Below are 21,615 nucleotides of genomic sequence, written 5' to 3' on the forward strand. Positions count from 1 at the left end.
TTTTCTTATAAAAGCATTTTATATTTAAACATGTAGATTATTTTTCCACAATAGGGATTATTATCAGGATCTATTTAGCAACAAAAAGCATTTAACATTACATTTTCTTGATTGGTAAATAGGCCTTAAAATAGCAATAACCACAGAAAAGGAGATGATTTCACAATGCTTCTTTTGTCCTTTCCTTATGGGACAGAAGAAGAATCCCAAGGAGATACTTCTGACAGCACTGACAGTAGAAAAGCTTGCAGGCAGCTTCTTTTCTCTAGAAGACCTAAGTAGACAACAGGGCTATAAAGTCTGTTGTGAGAACAGCAGATGGAAAATTGCTATATTTTTTAAAGATCATTCTAGAGTATGTGCTAAATGGAAGCAGCAGGTCACCAACAAGATGTGCAAACAAAACCCAGCCAAGTGATTCAGTCTGACCTAGAAAGTGAAAATCACAGTGAATTTGTCACATCTGAGTGCCATGTGCTGAATCAGCAATAGGATTTCCTACTTCCTATCCCTCCTTTCTTCCCTCCTCTCCATAGTATTTGTATTCATTCTAATTGAATAGTGTAGAAGTGGAATGTAAAAAAGAATCTAGGCTATGTAATTTTAAGGTTTCATATTGATAGGAAGTATTTTTTTAGAATTATATTGATGACAAAAAAATACATGCTTATGTTTACAAACTTTAACCAGTATCTTCTACCCACTTCAAAGTATTCATGATCTAGTCCTGTTACTTTTGAATGTATTTACAACTTGCTTTACATTCTAGCTATTCTATCTAAACAAACACATATTTTCACCAGAAAATCTTATTTATTTGATCCATTTCTTGGCCACCTCTAGCAATTTATCAATGGTAGCTTGCCTTTTTCTGCTTTTTAAAATTTTCTCTTTTACTCCATTTAAAGCATATAAAAAAAAAAAAAGAGCTTTCTCTACCCAGTCTCACCCAAGCACTTTAAAAGGCAGATACACAAACTCTATAAAGAAGGTGCCAGAACTTAACTGTCTTGATTTCCAGTGTTGCAAAACAAAATTGGCATTACATATCTCATTTTCTCTTCACAGTTACGTTGTCATTTTGCTTTTTTAACTACAGGCTAACATAACAGGAATGGCATGATGCCATCTAAAATATAGAGTAGCTATGAAGTACCACCCTGATAACTTATGATAGCATTTTCAGACATTGTAATTTGGGTGTATTTATACAAAGAGTAACTAAAAATTCATCTGTCTCAAGCCAACAGCTGGAAAAATACATGAAAGATATGAGTAAGAAATTGTGGAATCAAACTCCCCAGTGCTGAGGAAAACAGTCCTCTAGACAACCAGAATATGAATTCACAACAGTCATAATTATTATAGGTCAGGAAAAATAAGAAAAAGTCACATAAATCATTCAGCACTGGCTATATCCCCAGACAGTCATCATATTTCACACTTCTGTTTCCTTTCACCAGAGAGAGCTGATCTGCAGCTCTGAGACCATCTGTACAGCTAAAGCGAGCTTTTAAGATACTTTCAGACTTCATATACAGTATAAGATGAAAATATTCCCATTATGCTATTTAGGTACTTCATTCGGCTAGCCTATCTCCCTAGATTCCTGCGGTATTCATGGAAACAGAGAATCATCTAGAGAGCAAGCCTGAATCATGTTCTTAATCACCATCCAGATCCTTTTGTCTTCTACACTGGCTATAAAGCAAGTCTATGAAAACTGCTTGGCTAACTTAAAAGCTAACAGCTGGATGGTAGAAGTACTTTCCAAAATGTTCACCCAAGATTTTCTACATAAAGAGCAACCACCACCTCAAGCGCTAGTATTTGAATATAGACAGAGAAAGACAGTGCATGAAGATATGCTCAGATGCCATGCAAAACACAGCAGGAATATTGAAGAACAAAAGAACTTACAAGATGTATCTGTATGACGATAAATTTGCTTTAGTATTAGAAATCTAGACACATCTTGAACACCTTGTATTTGATGTCCTGATAAACTGGAAGGCACGTGGAAATTAAAAGCAGCACAACACTACAAAAACTAAGTTGTTCTTTATTATTTACTTATAGCTACAGAAATGCAACCCCAGCTGTACTAACTGAAACAGTATGATTTCTGCTGTTATAATTAATTAATCTACCAAAATCAGTAGATTCAGTCCTGATTCCATGGTCTCTCTTAAATGCTCCTCCAGCATAAAAAGATCACACTGCCTTTAATTGACCTCAAAAAAAAAAAAAACACAACACAAAACCAAAACCATAAAGTAAAGTCTTGCTAACACAGTGCTAAATTGCTAGGAAACCTTTTGTCATCTATGAGAAAAAGAGTGGGCAAAACCAAGTGACAAAATTCAAGTAGCCAGAACATACTCTTCTGTGATTACTCAGAGCAGCAAACCACAAAAATAATTGCTTGAATAAATAATTCAGAAGTTTCTGATAGTAAATATAATTCATTACAACATACAATTATAAACGTAAGTTTTAAGCTATAATTTAAATTCTCATCTACAACTTCTAATCCCACAGGGCAAGAATGGAGGTAGTAGAGTAGTGATTGGTTCATTTAGTTTTCCTGTAGGATGTTCTTTACATTCAAAAAATCTTGCTGCAGGGCAAGGAACCAGACATGGGATGACTACCAATTGCCAATGTGACAGAGCAAATACATACCAAATTACAAAGATCATTATGTGCTGGATGCTGATTACTAGTCTGCCGAGCCTGATGTCACTTATCTGTTGCATTATGAATAGTACTCTGATCAGGAAAAGCGTTGGCAATTTGTTGAATTACTTTTTATTGAGAAACTGTCAAGACTGTTATTTTAAACTATAAATTCTGATTGCTTCTCAACTATTATTTCCATTCCCATCTCAAGAACACCGACTAACACACAAGGGTCATAAAACGCAGTAAGAGACAGGTTTTGGTTTTTTTTTTTTAATTATGTTTTAAAAGACAAACCCTGGATGCCAGAGATGCCTGGATGACTAATCTTAGGGGTTTTTTCCCCTTTTTTTTTTTTTTTTTTTAAATCAAATCTTCAATAATGTTTCAGACTGGGCAATATCTCCTCTGTTCCTCTCCAGGCTTCTTGTCACATAGGTGACAGACTATTTTCTTTGGTACGCACTCAACTTTGAATTCTTAACTTGAGAGGCTTCAGCCACCCTGCCTCCTCTGTTAAATCCTCAGAGGAGGATGGTGGGGATAGGGGTGGGTGGGATGTAGGGGGTGAAAATCACAGGGAAAAGGTGTGTAGGAAAATACCAGGATGATATTTCTTACTAGTTCTTTAGTGCCATGCTAAGCACCATTCCTGAGCAGAACAACACTTAGAGCACAATACAAGAAGTTGCCTTGAGACAGGCTCTAGACTACTTGTCGAAATATTACATGATATGGCTCTTGCAATTGGATACAAACATATCCTTAACATCTCATCCATGACCAAACAGTAAGAGAGAAATAGGCACTAACATAGGAATATCTAAAAAAGGAAACGACAAACTAGCTTATCAGCAAGAAATATCCAGCCCACATTTAACTAGTTTCTTTGAAATCTCTAATTCTGTGATGGAATTTGGAAAAATACAGTCCATTTCTTCTTATGCCACAAGGAGGAACCTAAAGGAAAGATGATATCAATCGCTCCAATTAGTAGCTGAATGAGTTCAGGTGTTCATTATGCCTTTATAGACAGACTGTCAAGAATATCACGTAAAGATGTTGTTTCCTGTATTTATATGGAACCTTAACTGTATTTATATGGAACCTTAACTGCTACTTAGCTATTTAAATTTAAAGAAGAGTTCTAGTGTAGTTAAATTCCCTGATACAAGTCACTTAGAAATATACTGATAGCAAGCACCTATTGTATCAAATAAATGAAACTGCCTTTCATCGATTCCTTCCATATCTCCTTTATACCATCATGCAGGTCACAATGATCATACAATGACAGAATGCTGAAGCATCAGACAGCAATAATAATAGAAAAGACAAATGAGTTACTTTGCCTAAAAGGAAGTAATCAATTTTGAAGCTCATTCAAATTTGTCTTTATAAATTTATAGTGAACACATTTTATTTTATATAAGGCTTTCAAGAATTACCTAATATGGAGGGAGCATATTACTCTTCAGTGAGATAAGTGTTAAATGATAAACTGCTCCAGTGCTGACACAATACATAAATATGCAGTATCTATCAATCCATAAATCTGAGAAGAGGTAATATAAAAGCTGCGAATAAGAGCTTCAGGAATAGTCCTTTTACTTCTCCAATGATTAATATTGTGCTATATCACATGAACATAAACATGTCTGTCTCTGCAGATACACAACGCAATGCAGATTGTAATTCTCCTTGTAGCATACCGAGTGATAAATTTTCACCGAAATGACAGGAACACTTACACAAAAGACTCACAGGAATGTTAGCAAGGGTCATTTTTCTATAACTCTGATCAAATGGATCTTTGGGAAGGGATGACCAAAGTAGATGCTACTAACAATATCAAGATTCTTTACCTTCTCTTGAGCTACTAAATCAATTCACTATTATCAATGGTTCATAATGAATATGAACATTCAGTTATGGAATACTGTTACCAATTTATCAGCCACAGAAAGAAAAATCTTTAACTTGTACTGAAAATTCTAGGTGGGTATTAGCTCTAGTTATATTAGTTATATTCAAAACAATAACTAATTTTCCAGGGTCAGGGAAGGTTTCCCCATCCCCTCTATTTGGCACCTGTGAGACTGCATCTGGAGTACTAAGTCCAGTTTGGGGCTCTGCAATACAAGACATACTGAAGTGAGTTCAGTCAAGGGCCATCATGATGGTCAGGGAGGCAAATACCTGCAGGAGGATGCAAAGAGAGAGAGATGAACTCTCCTTAGAGATCTACAACAAACAATAGGACAAGAGATGAAAAGCAATAGACACAAGTTAGAACAATGGAAAATCCTTTTTTTTATTTTTTTTTTTTTATTTTTAATAAGAGTGGTCAAATACTGGAACGCTTGCACAGAGAGGCTGTGGAATCTCCACTTTTAAAGGTGTTCAAAACTGAGCTGAACAATTTTTCTGAGGAACTTGATCTGACTAGATATGCTTTGAGCAAGGAGTCAAAAGAGATGGGGAACTCTGGAGGTCCCTTCTAACTTAAAATATGCTACAAATCTAAACTTCTGTACAAATATTCTTATCTTTTAATGGTTTCTACACACATTGGAACTCTTCACAGCATTCCAGCCCACCAGTATCACTTCTGGCAGCTTTCCTTAAGTACCTTGTGGTTTCAGACTGTAAGTTTTATCCGCTTCTGAGGGAGAGCAGCCAACTGGAACCCAGGCATTAAGCTCTCCCAAGGACTCCCAGGTCTCTAACTTGAAACCAGGGTAATTCCCAAATGAAACCCAGACCCTACAGACTTAAATGAATCCTACACCCTATAAAATGAAATTTCATTTCTAACAACTCTGTTACCACACCTCTCCATAGCCTCCTAAATGATTTGGTTTTCTGCTCCAGTTTCAAAGCCCACCAAAATTAGTGTGAAATTATAGTAGTCCAGTAATCCTCTGCATAAGGAAGACACCGAGTCTGAATCTAAGGAATGACCTGATGTGAGCTATGAATATATAAACCACAGTGAAGGAATTTTATAGTAACAAAGACAGTGTGAATATAGCAGAAAGTAAGGGATTGTTGCCAGAGAAACAGAGATAAGCAAGGATGTTGTTGCTATAGCAACTGGGTGACATCAGAGTTTTCCTATTCAGTGCACCGGGTGATAATGAAGTGCCAAAACAGCAGCTTTTCTATCTGCCTGCTCCCTGGAGGTGGGCAGAACCTCAAGTCTGATTGTTTCACACTTAAGACATGTCTAATTAGGAGGTTTACAGGTTTCTTGACATCACTGTGTTAGATCCTCTAATGTCTAGTTCTTGCATGGGAGTCCAAGGAGAGGCACAATCACTCCAAAACAAAAGAACAGCCCTTTCTCTGTCCCTCGGGAGCAAAGCATTCTAAAAGAGAATGAGGAGAGTCAAGGAAAAGATGGAAATACGGTCCATCGCACAGCACTGCGCCTCTCAGGCATCATCAGGCCACAGCTGATCAGCCAGCTGCACAATGAAATTTAGTACAGGATAAAATAAATTAGGTTATAACTCTTGCCAAATTAATGCTTATTTTTAAGCTTCTACATTTTCGACAAAAAACAGTGTCTCCCTGGACCACCTTACAACAGTGTAGAAGGCTTTCAAGACAGTTAAACTTTTTTTTTTTTTTTAACCTTGAAAACATCTGTTTGATGAATGAGATATCCTCTGTATTGTAGTGGAGTAAGTGGAAAAGAATGAGTGATAATATAAATAGAGGAGGAACAAGAAAAAGCTTCATTGAAACCTATTGATAAAATGTATAGAAAAAAACAACTAATATTTGCATTTAAAACAATAAATGCATCCCCAACTAGGTGCTTATATTAGTTTTGTCTGTATCAAGGACTAAAGAAGTCATGGTTTCATAGCTGTTGCAAAGAAATTCCCAATCAACATTTGCTCTACAAGAGGGACTACGGAATCTTTAATAAAGGTCCAAACCTCCAATCCGGTCTAAACCTGGGATGTCACTCTTATTTATTAAGTACACAACAGGCAGCAAGGTCTGGACTTAACACACTGATAAATTGAGAGCTTTTTCAAATGAAACGTTTAATTGAGCAGGTGCAACTCTCTCTGCTGTGACTACTCTGCAGTACCAGTCTACTCGAGCTAGTTTTAAACTGGGTTACTCAGACATCTGTAGCAAACTATCTACAGGATCTGGCAACTCAGCACAAGCTGCAATATCTACCAAGAAGCTGAATAAATACTCAAATAGCTCACAGTGAGTTTCTGGCTGCAATACTTAGTGAGACAGACAGAAGGACAGACAGGTAAGACATATGCACCTATAAGCTAGCTAGCCTGGGTAGAGCTACATTATATTGTGGTCACAGCAACATCTTGATCATAGATATACAAGTAAGAAAGAGTCCAGACATGAAAAATTTTGACAGGATGAACAAAAGAGAAAGTCTCATACTAGTGAAGCAAAGTCCTTGGTAAAGAGAGGAACAAGATAAAGGTTTCCTAATGCTGACGCTATTCTCTATTATTTAGATTGTGGTAATACCTGGCACTCTCTAAACTTCTGAAATTTTAAATACATTTGATTTATATGGAGTTGTATAAACGCAACTTAGTTTGCAAAATTTCTTGATGTTTGCAACAGCCAAGAGGGGAGAAGGAATGATATAGAAAGAAAAGTATTTGACAAGTTTTGACTTCTGATATTTGATCTCACATTTCTGCCTGGTAAGGAAGTAATTATCTGCAGCCAGAATTGAACTTCATTCTCTGTCCAAAGGTGAAAGTCCTGGTGGATGTGACATGAATATCTAATGAGAAGTCCATCCGTTAAGATATTGCCTTGTGACAGAAATACTACCTTGGGGCAAGACCCTCCTTAGATCTGACTATCCTCTGACAAGAGTATTTTGCCATTTCAAGTGTGTAATAAAGACAGAACTATTATCTTGTGTATAAAACCACAAACAAGGACAAAAGGGCTTTGCAATATAAAAAGTCCAAAATATCACAACAAGGCAGTTTCAGTTCAGACGCACTCATCCCAAATTCACTCTCCTCAACATGCCTGGGTATTTAAGAATAGAAAATAAGAAGTGGCCTTTAAAAAACAAGAAAAGAAGGAGCAGTACCCCTATTTGTGCCATTTTGGTATTTCAAATATAAGTTGGGAAGACAAAGAAATAGCTTAGCAGAGAAAAATATTACTCAACACTAGGATTGGCCATAAACCAATTATAATTGCAAACTGTTAATCAAGTCCTCACCTGTAAGCATCAACAAAACACGGTGTGCTAATATAGAGAGATATATATAGCCACAGTAGATGTATTGAGATACATTTTTTGAGCTGCATCTTAGTATTTAAGCTCTGGTAAGGATGGTTCTGGATTGATCTATACTGCAGTTCCTAAGGGCAAGAGCAAGGAGACAGATCTTCAATGTTCTATGTCTGTCGTCTTAGGATACTGGAAACATTTAATCATGTCACAGGTATTTAGCAATAATTTAAAGTAAGATTATTTTTTTTTTTTCCTTTTTAAGTGTTCTTTGCTGGTACCATGAAGTCATTTCACTGCCAAAGAGCTATGTCCTGCCAGCATACACTAGCAAGGAACAATGCAATCGCTGAAGTTTAAAGGCCATGCTAAATTATTAGCCCTTATGATAATGAATTCTGCAATGTGTGGCCTTCCAGGCAGTAGTAATTTCAGACAAAAAAAAAACCTTACAAAACAAGCCATATAAATCAATATTGCAAAGCTTAATTAGGTTAACTTTTAGGAAAATCGAATTAGCTTTTTTAATGCCGTTTAATAACGGGAAACTTTTTCCGGTATATCCGAGAAGTGCCCTGAACAGAAGCTTGAATGTACACAAGGGCTGGGTTCAAATTTTCTAGATCACTGAAGTACTTTCAAGCAAGAATATCAGAAATGCAGCTGTCTCTCAGATAGCAGTCCTTCCTCGCACTTTACCTTGTTCGTAAATTAACAACATACACACTTTCTTTGCCCTAAACACAATTAAACTGCAAAATTTTTTGTCTTGGGAAATGAGGTAAGGACTTGGATACAATAGCTTTGTCCCACCTAAGAAAGTGGAAATCTTGCAATTGTCACCACCTTTACACAAAATAGCCCAATTAGTAAAATAAAGTCACTGATTTCAGTATCTAAAAGATACATAGTATACACAACTATATCCCTGGGTAACTATGCTGAAGATGATTTTCATGTAATCCCTCATGCATTTTTGATCAAGTAATTTACTAGCTTGTGAAAAGATGACAACGAGTAGGGGGAAAGGTTTTTTCCCCAGGACTGAGCAGCAGAGGAGAAAGGGTACAATTAGAGGAAGATTACATAAACATAATTCATCTAGAGCAGCATTTCTCCTTGAGATAATGTTTTCACACAGTTCTGAATATCCACTATTACAGAAGTTGCTCTGCAGAGCAACTATCATAGATATTACTACATAGATTATTACATAGATAAATATTACAAACAAAAACCATAGTGGAATTTATGATCTATTCTAAATGCCCAGGAAATCATGTGGAGTCTTTCAGTTATACCAAGAGGCTTTCGGTCAGAGCCCTGTAGAGTTTCTTTATTTTGTGAAATAGGTGACACATTGAGCAATTGAAAAAGATGAAGCCTGGCATTACCCACCTGCAAACCATCTGTATCTAATTATCACAACACTAATTAGAATCATTACCAAGAGAGACTGAAGCAACAAAACCTGACTTTTACAGTACACTTTGGTCTTTGGAAATGGAAAGACAGGCGAGTTACAGTGCAGTTTAAATGAATTTGTTTCAGTTACCTCTAACATCTGACATCAGCTGCATAAGTGATATTTGTCTTGTACCATGGCATATTCAATTGAAATGGCATATTTTTCATTGAAATTATACACTATACAGGCCATCCAAAAACAAAGTTTCAAAAAACAAGTACCCAGTGAATGATATCATTATTTCTGGTAGTAATGTGCAACAAAATGAAAATGCTCATTTTCTACAAGAAAAAAATCTTTGAAAGTTGGTAAACGAGATATATTTCATGCATGATAAGATTCATTCTGTGCACATTAAAATATTGCCCTTTTTGACTAATGAAAAGAAGTACAATCAAAAAAGCTGTTTCATTTACAATGCACAGCTATAGCATTTCTTTTGTAATTTCTTAAAATATTTCAGATACGTACAAACACATTCAAATACAACCTATAAAGAAACATAAATACTTTGTCTATAGACTCACACAGAAAAGCTCAACAACATTCTGGGATACTCAAATACATTTCTTTCTGCACAGGTATGAAAAAGTACTCCACTGGTTATCTCAGAAAGATCATTATATAGTATTTCTGTTGCACTCAACACACACATATATATTGCAATATTTCCTTTCTAATAAAAGGAAATGTTGTCTTCTGATAATAAGCTCACTTCATTTTTATTAGCTTCTCTAGAAGTAGCAAGTACTTAGGAGTTAATCCGTATTCACATTTTTCTAATAAAGGTGTCTAGTACTTCTAGGAGTAAAAAAGTTGACCCAGCTGGAATGAATCAAGATACTTCTAATCTGATTGATGCCAGTTTATACAAAGATGTTGCTTGAAAGTCAGAAAAGTACATAATATTTTGCATTTTCCTTATATCCGAACTCAGCTGCACTTTCTAAAAAAGGTGAAAGAAAATAAAATGCAGAAAGGAAATACTCCGTAAGTGATACACATATTTAATACTACCCTATACTCACCTTTCACTTTCATCAGAAGGAATCAGACTAGGACACACTGCACAGTTCTGGAAAACGTTTTACCAAGAAAATGCACTACATACAATCCAGACAAAGGCATAGATTTGTGAAAAAAGATATACAAGTTGAAATAGCTAGAAGTCAAATATAAATAAAAGTTTTAAGGTGTATAAAAATGAGAATATTCAAATTGTGACTTCTGAAGTAATTTCTATTGTCCTCAGAGGACCATTATCAGTATGACAACAGATGAATCACAGGAATAGAATTAGGTAGAGTTTGCTGCAATGGGATAAATCAGAACAGAACAAAAATTAGCCTCACAAATCTTCCCATCCTTGAAATGTACAAAAATACAGAGGCTTTCTAGAAAGCAATGCTGAAAGCCTGATTTCTTAAGAAACCTTAGATCAATAGACAATACTTAGTAAAGTTAAGCAATTACTCACTAGTAGAAGAGATTACAAAAGTTTAGTTGGGCCTTTAGTGCCACATTTTTTTACTTCTGTATTTCTTTTTTTCCAAAAATGTTGCATAATATATATTTACATTGTACTTTTGCTAAAGGAATTAATGTCTTTAGGATATTCGATTTTTCTGTAAGCTTTTATTACTGCAAATATTTGACATAACATAAAGATGAAATAACAAAGTTTTATCTTGTGGTTAAAGCAACAGACAGGGACCCTTTAAGATCCCGATTACCGTTTCAAAGCTTTGACTGAGCTTCACTTGCGTATGTACAGCCAGCAATCCCTACGTCCTAATCCCATGCCTACAAGGCTTCAAAAATTACTGTTTGAGAAGACAGTTCAATCACGCCACCTTTCTAAGCATACTTCCCAGAGGACTATCCTTGATAGACAGCCTGGCTCACAGATTCTCTCTTTGGGAGCATGTGACAAGCAACATAAAACTGGAAAAAATGGTCTAAGATACAGTAGATCAAAGAAAACAAAAGAAAAAGAAGTTCCAGCACCATATCCTTTTCACTGACACTCCACTTTTCGGGGAAGTCCTAAGGAACCTCTGTAGTCACACAGGCAGGCTCTTGTTTGGATCATCAAAATCCTGCAGTAAGACTTCTCAAACTTGAGCAGATGTCATACTGAAATAGTGAGAAGAACCACCCCCTTGCTCTTTTATGGAGTATGTTTTTCTCTGTCATGTGATCCTTTCTGATTTGGACAGACCTCCTTCTCATGTGACCAACCACAACAGCCTGTAGCTATAATCATTATGAATCCATTCAAAAGCACCATTTCCTTGGTTTATAGTAACTGATAAATGAACAGTTTTATTAGCACTGTTTCCACCATTTGACTGCTACTGATACTAATGAAGTATAATACAATGTGACATACAAATGGAGCTGTTATGCATCAAAACCCCAATGAATAGAAGCATGATATTGCTTACATATAATTCTTACAAACACAGTTGCACCAAGGATATACTCTGCCTTTTAAGAATTACAACTGAATACAGTAAAATAAACTTCTCTCATTAACTTTTCAGTTTATCAATGCATCAATCAGTTCAAGCTGGATAAGGAATTTCTGAATAAGCACTTAGTGTGTGTGATCATCACATGAGCAGCCAGCTATTAGGAAATCTAGAATGGTACCCAAATCCCAAAGGAAATCCAGAAATGGTTATTAAATCCATAGTCCAAAAAATAAATGGAGCAGAGTGATGTGCAACCCAGTGGTGACCCTAACAGCCCCTCATATGAAGTGTAGATACAACAGTTAAGCCAAACAGAATTATGTATGGATGCGAATAGGCAGTCCAATTATCTTGGATATTCTGCTTTCTCCGCACTGTCATGTGACCTATGATAATTATCAGTGTTATACTGATGTTCCAGTACTGTAAATATTACCAAGAATGAAAAAGTATTAAAAGTCAAAGACTATATTTATATCGTTTTTTAATTATTACTGAAAAAACAACCCAAAACCAAACAAAACCAAAGCCCCTGGGCTATCTTGCACTATTTGAATTATCGACTGCACTAGATCATATTGGAATACAGGGTATACTGTGGCCCCACAGTATCTTGGGGGCTGTTTTACTTCCCAGATCAATGACCAAAAAAAACCCCACCCCAACAACCTAAATTAATCAAAAAAATTGTGAGTATCATAGTTGTGTTCTTTCTCTCTCCTCCTTCCTTCCCCTATTTCTTCTTGACACAAGCAATGAAGACACAAGGATCACTTTTGGGTACTTAGGTAAAGCTACCAAACTGGTTCCCCAGTTGTTAGGTGATTCTCATCCTCTACTGCTCAGTCTGGAACAAAAAGCCTCTTATCTAGTATAAAACATTCTGGTCTAAAGAGCACTTCTACAAGAAGGTACAATTACTTCTTAGAAGCAACAAAAAACTCTTTTCTGCATGAATGTTCTTCTTCCTACTTAGAGGGAGGAGAAAAAAATAAATCATCATTTGGTTCTTCTCTTTCCCACAGGGGAAGCAAAGCACACTCAGTGAAGGTCATTTTTCACCTTCTCTTTTGATTTACCACACAATTAATCAAAACGTGAGGTCTGATTTTAGTTCTGGGTTCCTTGTGGACTTATTATTAAAAGAGAAATAAAACATTTAATAGACTTACCATATGAATTTTTTACAATTCTTGAATTCCATATACTATGCTTAATAAAGAACCAGACAAACCTCTGACCTCATCACAAGTTCACTGAAGTGAACTCAACAGAAGAACTGGAGAAAGACAACAGGCAAATTTTCATTTAATTCAGGGGAAAAAAATACATCTATTTTTCTATATTTCTGTTATAAAATATGCTCTTAATACATCTCCGTTTCTTTTAAGGTTTAAATACTTTTAATCTTCGATGCTTTGAACAGGAAGTTTTTGTCGAGTGACTTTTTAAGGCTTTTTTACTTTCCAAAAGGCATTTTTTTGGGACTAGATTCCTATACATGAAATCCATATAAATTAAACTTACCGTAAAAGGGATGGTTGAATCTGTCACTTCAGTAAAAAGTTAAGTATGTTGTAATATGACTCTGGCATATTAAATTAAATCCTTCATTTGCAATCAGCAGTACACAGTAAAGGGAATGTGAAGAGGGAGGGAAGAAGCTGTATATACTTGCAGGAGACAGGTAAGGAACATGTGAATCTGAACACTAGATCTTGCAGTGTGCTTTGCACTTCTTTGGGAGGAATAACAAAGCAAAGACAAAATCTTTTGTAAGCAATGACGGGCACTAGGCAATTCTTAGCCATTTGGGGTCACTGCACTTATAACCTTACAAACTTTCTTCCCTCCACTTGTGGTATAAAACCTATCCCCCTAAACTGTATTTTTTTTCCTGTGTTTTTAACTTGCTTCTTTTACAAGCACAACATCTCTCACTATGTGCTTCTTGCTGCTCTTGTGATCTTCTATTTCCTTCATCATACAGTTTTAACTTCTCTCTCATAAATCATCTTGGTACACATCTGAACTGTGCTATTGGATGGTATATAGCAGTGAAACCATAAGAGAACCCCGTTCATTCATACATTAACCTGCAAGATTCTTGCTATATAGCCTATGCCAAGCATGGAGAACTTAGGAGCTTTCTTGGGCTACGTTAAGTAGCCTGAGGAAAACCAGTTCAGAAGTCTAATTAGTAGCTGACAAGTCCTACTGAAATCGCTGGTATGTCTTGGTGTATTAATAGACCTCACGTTATAGACGTATTTCTAGAAATATGGTCCAAATGTTAAAAAAGTTACAACTACAATACTGATTTTGACAAGTTACAGTATTGTTCTCAGTTGACAGATGCTACTGAATCTCAGGTTCAAAGCATTTCATGTAACTTGAGGAATCTCACTCCAGTATGACTAAATAATTAGAAAAGTAACGTGGTAGCAAGCGCGCAATTCTAAAACTTGTGAAATCATCCTTGAATAAGCTTGGAAAAATTATTTATCAGCTTTGCTCTCTGTAAAATGGAGATGATGGTTATTTCCTTCTATGTGCACTTAAAAAGAGAAGTAAAGGCCCTTATGCAACAAGTGTAGGCCACGGGAGTGCCACATCTAGAACACATATTATGCAAGTTCACTTGAAAAGTCACATTGTCAAAGGCAATAATGTGCTGTTGAGAAGTTAAATATTTTGCATATGGTCTAATGCATATGGTTATGAGCAGTTTGCAATCTCTTCTAAAAAGCTGAATGGTTCATAGGGATAGAAACATTCAGCTTAAAGATTAATTAAATTAATAATTAAATTAAAAAATTAATTATTCTATTAACATTTATCAGATACTAGGTGTGCTCCTACAAATGACTCAATTACATCAAAAATTTAGTTGTGTGAGTAAAGCTACAAATCCTGCTGCGTCTGCTTTAGAAAATACATTAGTTTTTAGAAAGATCACATATGACACCAAAGCTTACTCTCCTAAATGAAACTCAAACCAGCTAAACCCCAAATGTTAACGAACTATATACTATGTTTTGACAATTCAGAATTCTGCAACTGTATCTGTATAAATTTTTGGGGTACAATTCCACACTGGCATATCTTTCCTTTGACAGCAAGGTTTTGATTGAGACATCTTATGGCAAGGACTATTTGGTTCAAGTTTAGAAGATATTCAAATCAAGTAATGTTTTGCAGGAGAAGTGAGGAAAACAGAAGAAATGAATTTATTTTTGTAGAAACAGATGGAGAAAATGCAGAACATTGTAATATTTCATGAAACTGCTGTCTATGTAAGAAACAAAGCACAATTTATTATGTATTCATTTTGCCCATCTGCTAAGTTTATCATTAAGACAATGAATTCAGTTCATTTCCTTCCCTCCCCAGCAAAGTAGTGCAATTATGGTTTTAGAACACAGCTACTGATACAACTAACTTTTTCCTATTATAGTCTTTATTCCAAGTATTTTCTTATTAAAAAGCTCTAAAGGCTTTCTTCCCTTCTATTTTGTCTTGTAGTCTTACCGACTTCTCTTCCATATTTTCAAAGTCACTTCTCTCATATGCACCCAAATGCTTATCTTTTTTTTTTGCTACACAATTGCTTTTGGTCTTTCTATAAATCCCATTTTTCCCTTTTACACTACCAGCTTCCATTTCAAGAAGCTCTTACCACAAAAGTTCATTCTGTTCAGTGCTACAAAGGATACACAATTTGGAGGAAGAACCTTTTCTGCTGTTAAATTTTTGCCTGTATTAATTGTGTATGTGAGAGTATATGGTACAGAGGACTTGAGGAGACCAAAAAAATGAGGAACATCCAACTAAGATTTCACTGTGAAAGTTGATCTCATTGTCAAGCCCATTTGTTGACAGGCTGAGTTTAGACTTAGATTCTCCAATAATAAATACCTAATATCTCTTCAAAGATACAGAGACCCAGATAAGGAAGTGGGAAAAAAAAATATGTTTTGAACACATCAGCTCAGTGTAACAGCCCTTCTGTTCAACTCTGCCTGCTGTATCATGATTTTTAAAAACACATTATTTGTAACACTCACTGATAAAACCATGTGCTTGTATGCCTTAATCAGAGCATACACAAAAGAACAAGTGAAATCTCTCTTAATTGAGTGAAATTAATTGTGCAAAGAACAGCCCACTCAACCATTCCTACTTACCTACACATGTACAACTACAGCACTTGTATTCAATTTTCTTTTGACCAATTCTACTATGTTAGTTACACAACTAAGGCATCTGGATCAATTCTCTCAGTCAGATAAGTACTTCAAAAGAAGGTTCCCAACGACACAGGAAGCCTTAACAGATAACAGGAAAATATGTTAAGAGTCTAAAAATTTGTAAGATTTACATCTTCAGTCTCTTTCATTTTGAGGTACTCCCCTTAAATGATTTCTCTAGAACTGTTCACATTTAGACAAGTTTGGCAATCTGTACAGAGAATAGACAGAATAGCCAGGCACACAGTAAAATAAGCAGCAAATACTCTGGAAAAACAGCAATGAAATCAGCATCTAGAAATTTATATAGATATTTATAAGATGTATTATTTTAAACAAATAGTATTGCAACTTTAAAACTTACATGAATTTTGCTAAGAAAAAAGGGTCAATACCTTTAACTAGCATGCAGTCAGATGTTCAGTCCTCCATAGATCTGGGAAATACAAATACACCCAAACCCACGAATGAAACCCCTTGCCTTTCTCCAAAAAGGAAAGCCTGCAAAATTTGTGATATATCTCTTCTACACAAGTTTTATTCAGGCTTCAATATTATGTCCCTGACACCTCCTTACGTTGTCAATCTGTCCTTCTGCACAGAGCAATCTGCAGGTTCTTATATGAGCTCTACTAAGCTGAGGATGCTTCATAAGCTGAACAACATTGTCTCTTTATCAGCAAGCCTAGTAAAATCTTAATGACAAAAGAACCAACACTAAGTTTGTTTCATCAAAATATGCTACATTGCATCTACTTTAAAGTGTGATTATAAAAAAATAATTAACATTTTCAAAGACAACTCCGTTCAGTAAAAACCTGGTGATACAGAAGTACTGTTTGAACTTGGGCTAAAATTAAAAACGTATCAGTAAAGCGACACAGCAATTTAACAGCAAAATCTCTAGGTTTATTCACCTTCAAACCCATTCCAGAAGTACAGTGTTTTGCACTGAGGGTGGCCTACTACTCAGGGTTTATATATCAACATCTAACAGATCCACTTTTCCCAATTCTTCTGTCAAGTTACCTTATTCTAAAAAATTGCTTTTCAGTCATTCTTCTATTTTATACTATTGTAGTAAGTGTCAAACTATAGTCAGTTATTCTATACAAACCTTATCTCTTCACTGCTGCCAGTCTTTCATATCCTCAAGATCAAGATCTTTTTCTTAAATTTTTTGATGTATCATGCACTATCAGTTGGATACATCAATTCAAATTGTTCTCTTAATTTCCACTCCAACACAGATTACAAGGATATCTTGACACAGCCTGGAATGACTCGAGATATTTTGACTGTGTTCTTTTCTCAAAGACTGATGTATTATTTCTAAAAATATGCTTAGCCTACCATTAGTTTTCACTGCTCAGAACGCGTATCAGAATTCTCATAATTTTAATCTACTTGTAAATAGTAGGTTAAAAATCACTAAATTGTTACCTAAGGTCAGTGGTAGATTCACCTGCCAATCTCAGCAGAAACAAGATTCAGCACTTAGAGACAGGAGATCGTTTTGGCAGCGTATTGTAAATGGATGTTGCAATGAAATAGGCAATGCAGAAGACAGTGAGGCATAGTCTGGTCATTCAGTTTCTAACATTTCTATCTTTCAGATAAGAAACACATTTTTTAGTTCTTTTGTCCTATGCTATATCTGGCCACACAAAAGCAGTGGCATCGTATAAGTTTGAGAGGCAGCTTTCAAGCGTCTTCTTCAAAAACATGACACTATTGGCCTTTCTGCCTTCTTTACAAGATCAGTGATTCTGTAATTATGAAAAGTTGTAGGCTTAAGGCATATGTTATGCAAGAAAATACAGACAGAATATCTAACAAACCAAAAATCACACCTGGAACACTACAAATTAAAAAAGCTATGACAAGAATGAACTAGAAAACTGACTCAAACCCATATAGCTTGCTCAACCACTGGGTTAACCTTAACCTTTACTGGTTTTGTATTTTAATGAATATAAACTAAACCTGTCCATTAATCTAAAGCAATCATAGTCAAGTTTACTTTAATATTCTACAAAGAGCAACTTTAAAACACAAACATATTTTCCCCCTTTCATATGCAGTGTAGCTGTATACAAGTTCTGGAGAATTTATATGTATGTAGAAATCTGCTTAAAGGAAACAAATAACTGTATTAGGAACTGCTTGTTTAGATGCAATCTTTTAATCAAAAAGAATAAATGTTTTTCTGCATATTAAATGCATAAGGGGTTGTGTTTAACATGATTGTTTATCATAGGAATTTATAGTTCTATTAAGTACCATCATCATATTAAATATTTTTCCTGGAATCAGGCTTGGAAAAATATTTCTCAAAGACTTAAGGCTTATGTACTATTTTTTAGTAATTATACATATTAGAAGCAAATTACTGTATAAAAACCTCTTAAAAGAGTGCGTATGTTTTGACATTTTTAATTGAGCATGTGTTCTAAGTAGGGCTTACTTTCTTCTCTTACCCTGTTTTGCATGCAGTTTGTGTTTAAAATACAGATTTTGATTTCCAGGGTTCAGTACCACTGGGAGCAATTTTTTCCAACTGCATTTCTAGCCACATCAGAATACCTAACTGGACGGAAAACAAAAACATTATGACTACTGAAACCGCAAGAAGGCCTATGTTTCTTGCCCATTCCCCTCCTTTCTTTTTTTCTTTTTAAGGAACAGTGTATTCTCCTGTAAAATACAACATTTTAGAGAGGTTATGTCAATTTGAAACATGCTGAGTCAGTAAGTCAAGACTTTTTACTGACAATGCTCTTGTTATTTACTAAGGGTTTGTCTAACATGGAACAGTTGGCGCTGTGAACTATTGTATGCCTTGACAACACACAAGCCACTTTGTACCAACCCCACATATGTTCTCCTAGCACACCCAAGAATGCTTACCTGCAAGATTCCTCACCGCAGACTGAAAGTGTGCGGCAAAGAGAGCTGGCAGAGTAACTAGGATGTTGCATTTCATATTCTAGTTTAGTGCCCTCAAAATTATCTGTGCTGACAAGCTCCAAGGTTCTGAATAACTTTCATGATCAGGGATGACCTGAGTAGAGTTTAGAAGTGATACCATGGGAAAATTAATCTGTCACAAAACCACTTTGGAGGTATAATCTGAAGTATGCTTCCTGGCCATAGCAGCAGAGTCATTCTAGGAGGCAAGAACTCTGTTCTAGAAAACTAGACCCCTTTGTCCACTTACCTGATCAGCCTCACTATATCCCTGTCACGGAGCTGAGAGGATGCAGAAAATAAGCAATAATAAACTATACATTATACATGTCTCCTCTGCAACATGGAAACCCTAAGGCTCAGGCGTAATAGTTAAGGCAAGAACCAGGATTTATTTTCTCTAACACTTCAAGTATAAGGAGCTAGAATACTACTACATCTGCAATTCACATCTAATTTGACTATTGCTGGGTTAGAATGGTAACATTTTCTTGGATTCCCAAACTCCCTCTAATAACATACTTTAAATTATCTTAAAAAAATAATTCTAATGAAAGCTAAAGATAGAATGGTAACCATAACATCATCTTAATCTGGCTTTACACAGAGCATCAAGAGTTACACAGAACTTGCATCACTATCAATAATCAATATCAAGCCAAAAAAGAGGTAATCTAGTCCCACCTACAATTTCTTTCTTCACTTTTTATTGTTGCAGTAGTATTACTACACATAGAATAGTAGGAATACCTAAACCACATATACCTCAGTATCAATAAAACCAAGAACATATTTCAAAGCTACTAAGATAGTTAACAGTATGGTTTCTGGTATTCAAATGCTTAGGCCTTGCTCGCATTATAATATCTCATTTTGATCTGTATGATGATCATTTATCACAGATATAAGAGAGCTGTAATTAGCAACATCATCACAACACTATTTTTGGTAGTACAAGTGTAGAGCAAGCAGCTTTTGTCAGCACAGTTATGTTAGGCACAAATTATACCTCAGATGCCATAGCTGTGTTTGTAGAGGCTTGTTTTGGACACCAAGCCAGACCATCCAGCTTCTCAGTAATCCTGTTTTGGCAGTCACCCTGACATTAAAAGCTTCATCTTTAACAATTCAGACTTCAGCTTTACTGCCAGGCATTAAATATGCTATTCCATTAACTCCCCGTGCAAATTCCAACAATAAAGGCCATAAATGAAAAAGCAATTCCAACGAAGAGATTGGAAGGCCTACTTCCTCCAAAAAAAACCCAACAAAAACAACTCACAAAAAGCCAATACAACAAACACACTAAAAGCACTTTATCTCCCCACGATAATGTGCTCCATATGGCTAACAGTAAGAATGCCAGTCTTCATACACCAAGAAAAGAGCTCAACAGAATTCAAGTATACTGTTACTGACAAAAATGCTTCACATCAAATCATTTTCAGCAGTAGTTCCAATTAATATATGCTAGCCACAAAGTTTTCTAATTGTAATCAACATGCACACTACATCAATTCAGCTCAGATGCATTCTTTGTTCAGCTTTTTAGCTGTTCTGACAGAATGCCTTCAAAAAAAGAACTTGAATAAGGCAATTATAAATTGTGCTAAATGCCCTTTTCCTCAGTACTTACATCTCTATCTAATCTATACAGTTATCGTTACAGATGTAAGAGTAGCAGTGATCACATTAAACTACAAAAATAACATTCACAAAAGCAAGAAAATTCACAATTAAGGTTGACGCTTTCAATTCATTCTATCCACCCTAGATATTACCCACTGTCTGAAGACTCAAGCTTCATCACAGGTTTCAATAGAGACTGAGAATAATCTCAGTTTGAAGCCCTTACTCTCTGAACTGTACTTGAAATTATATCAATCAGTAATTGCTCATGTGACACTAAGATTTGCTTTTCAGTGAATTGTTTTCCATTCACAGAATCCAAAATAGCCTTCTGCACGAGTAACAGTTTTAAATTCTGATTTTATGCAGACGTTAGCTATGACTCCATGCCTACCTCCCATGGCAAAACAGGATGCCCAGATCTTATTTTTATTTTACAAATATCTAGTCCAACCCCCCTGCCAAAGCAGGTCCACCCAGAGCAGATTGCACAGGAATGCGTCCAGGTGGGTTTTGAATATCTCCAGAGATGGAGACTCTACCACCTCTCTGGGCAGCCTCTTCCAGGGCTCTGCCACCCTCAAAATGAAGAAGTTCCTCCTCATGTTTAGATGGAACTTCCTATGTTCAAATTTCTGCCCATTACCTCTTGTCCTGTCACTGGTCACTGCTGAAAAAAAGACTGGCCCCATCCTCCTGGCACCCACCCTTTAAATATTTATAGGCATTGATCAGATCCCTCCTCAGTCTTCTTTTCTCCAGACTAAAAAGACCCAAGTTGCTCAGCCTTTCCTCATTTTCCTATTTAAGTGAAGGAGATCTTATCCATCCCAACTGTCAGGGATAAAGCCATCAATATTCACAAGCGAAATAATCAATTCC

This window comes from Numenius arquata, chromosome 13 (genome assembly GCF_964106895.1).
Source record: "Numenius arquata chromosome 13, bNumArq3.hap1.1, whole genome shotgun sequence".
In the NCBI taxonomy this organism is placed as follows: Eukaryota; Metazoa; Chordata; class Aves; order Charadriiformes; family Scolopacidae; genus Numenius; species Numenius arquata.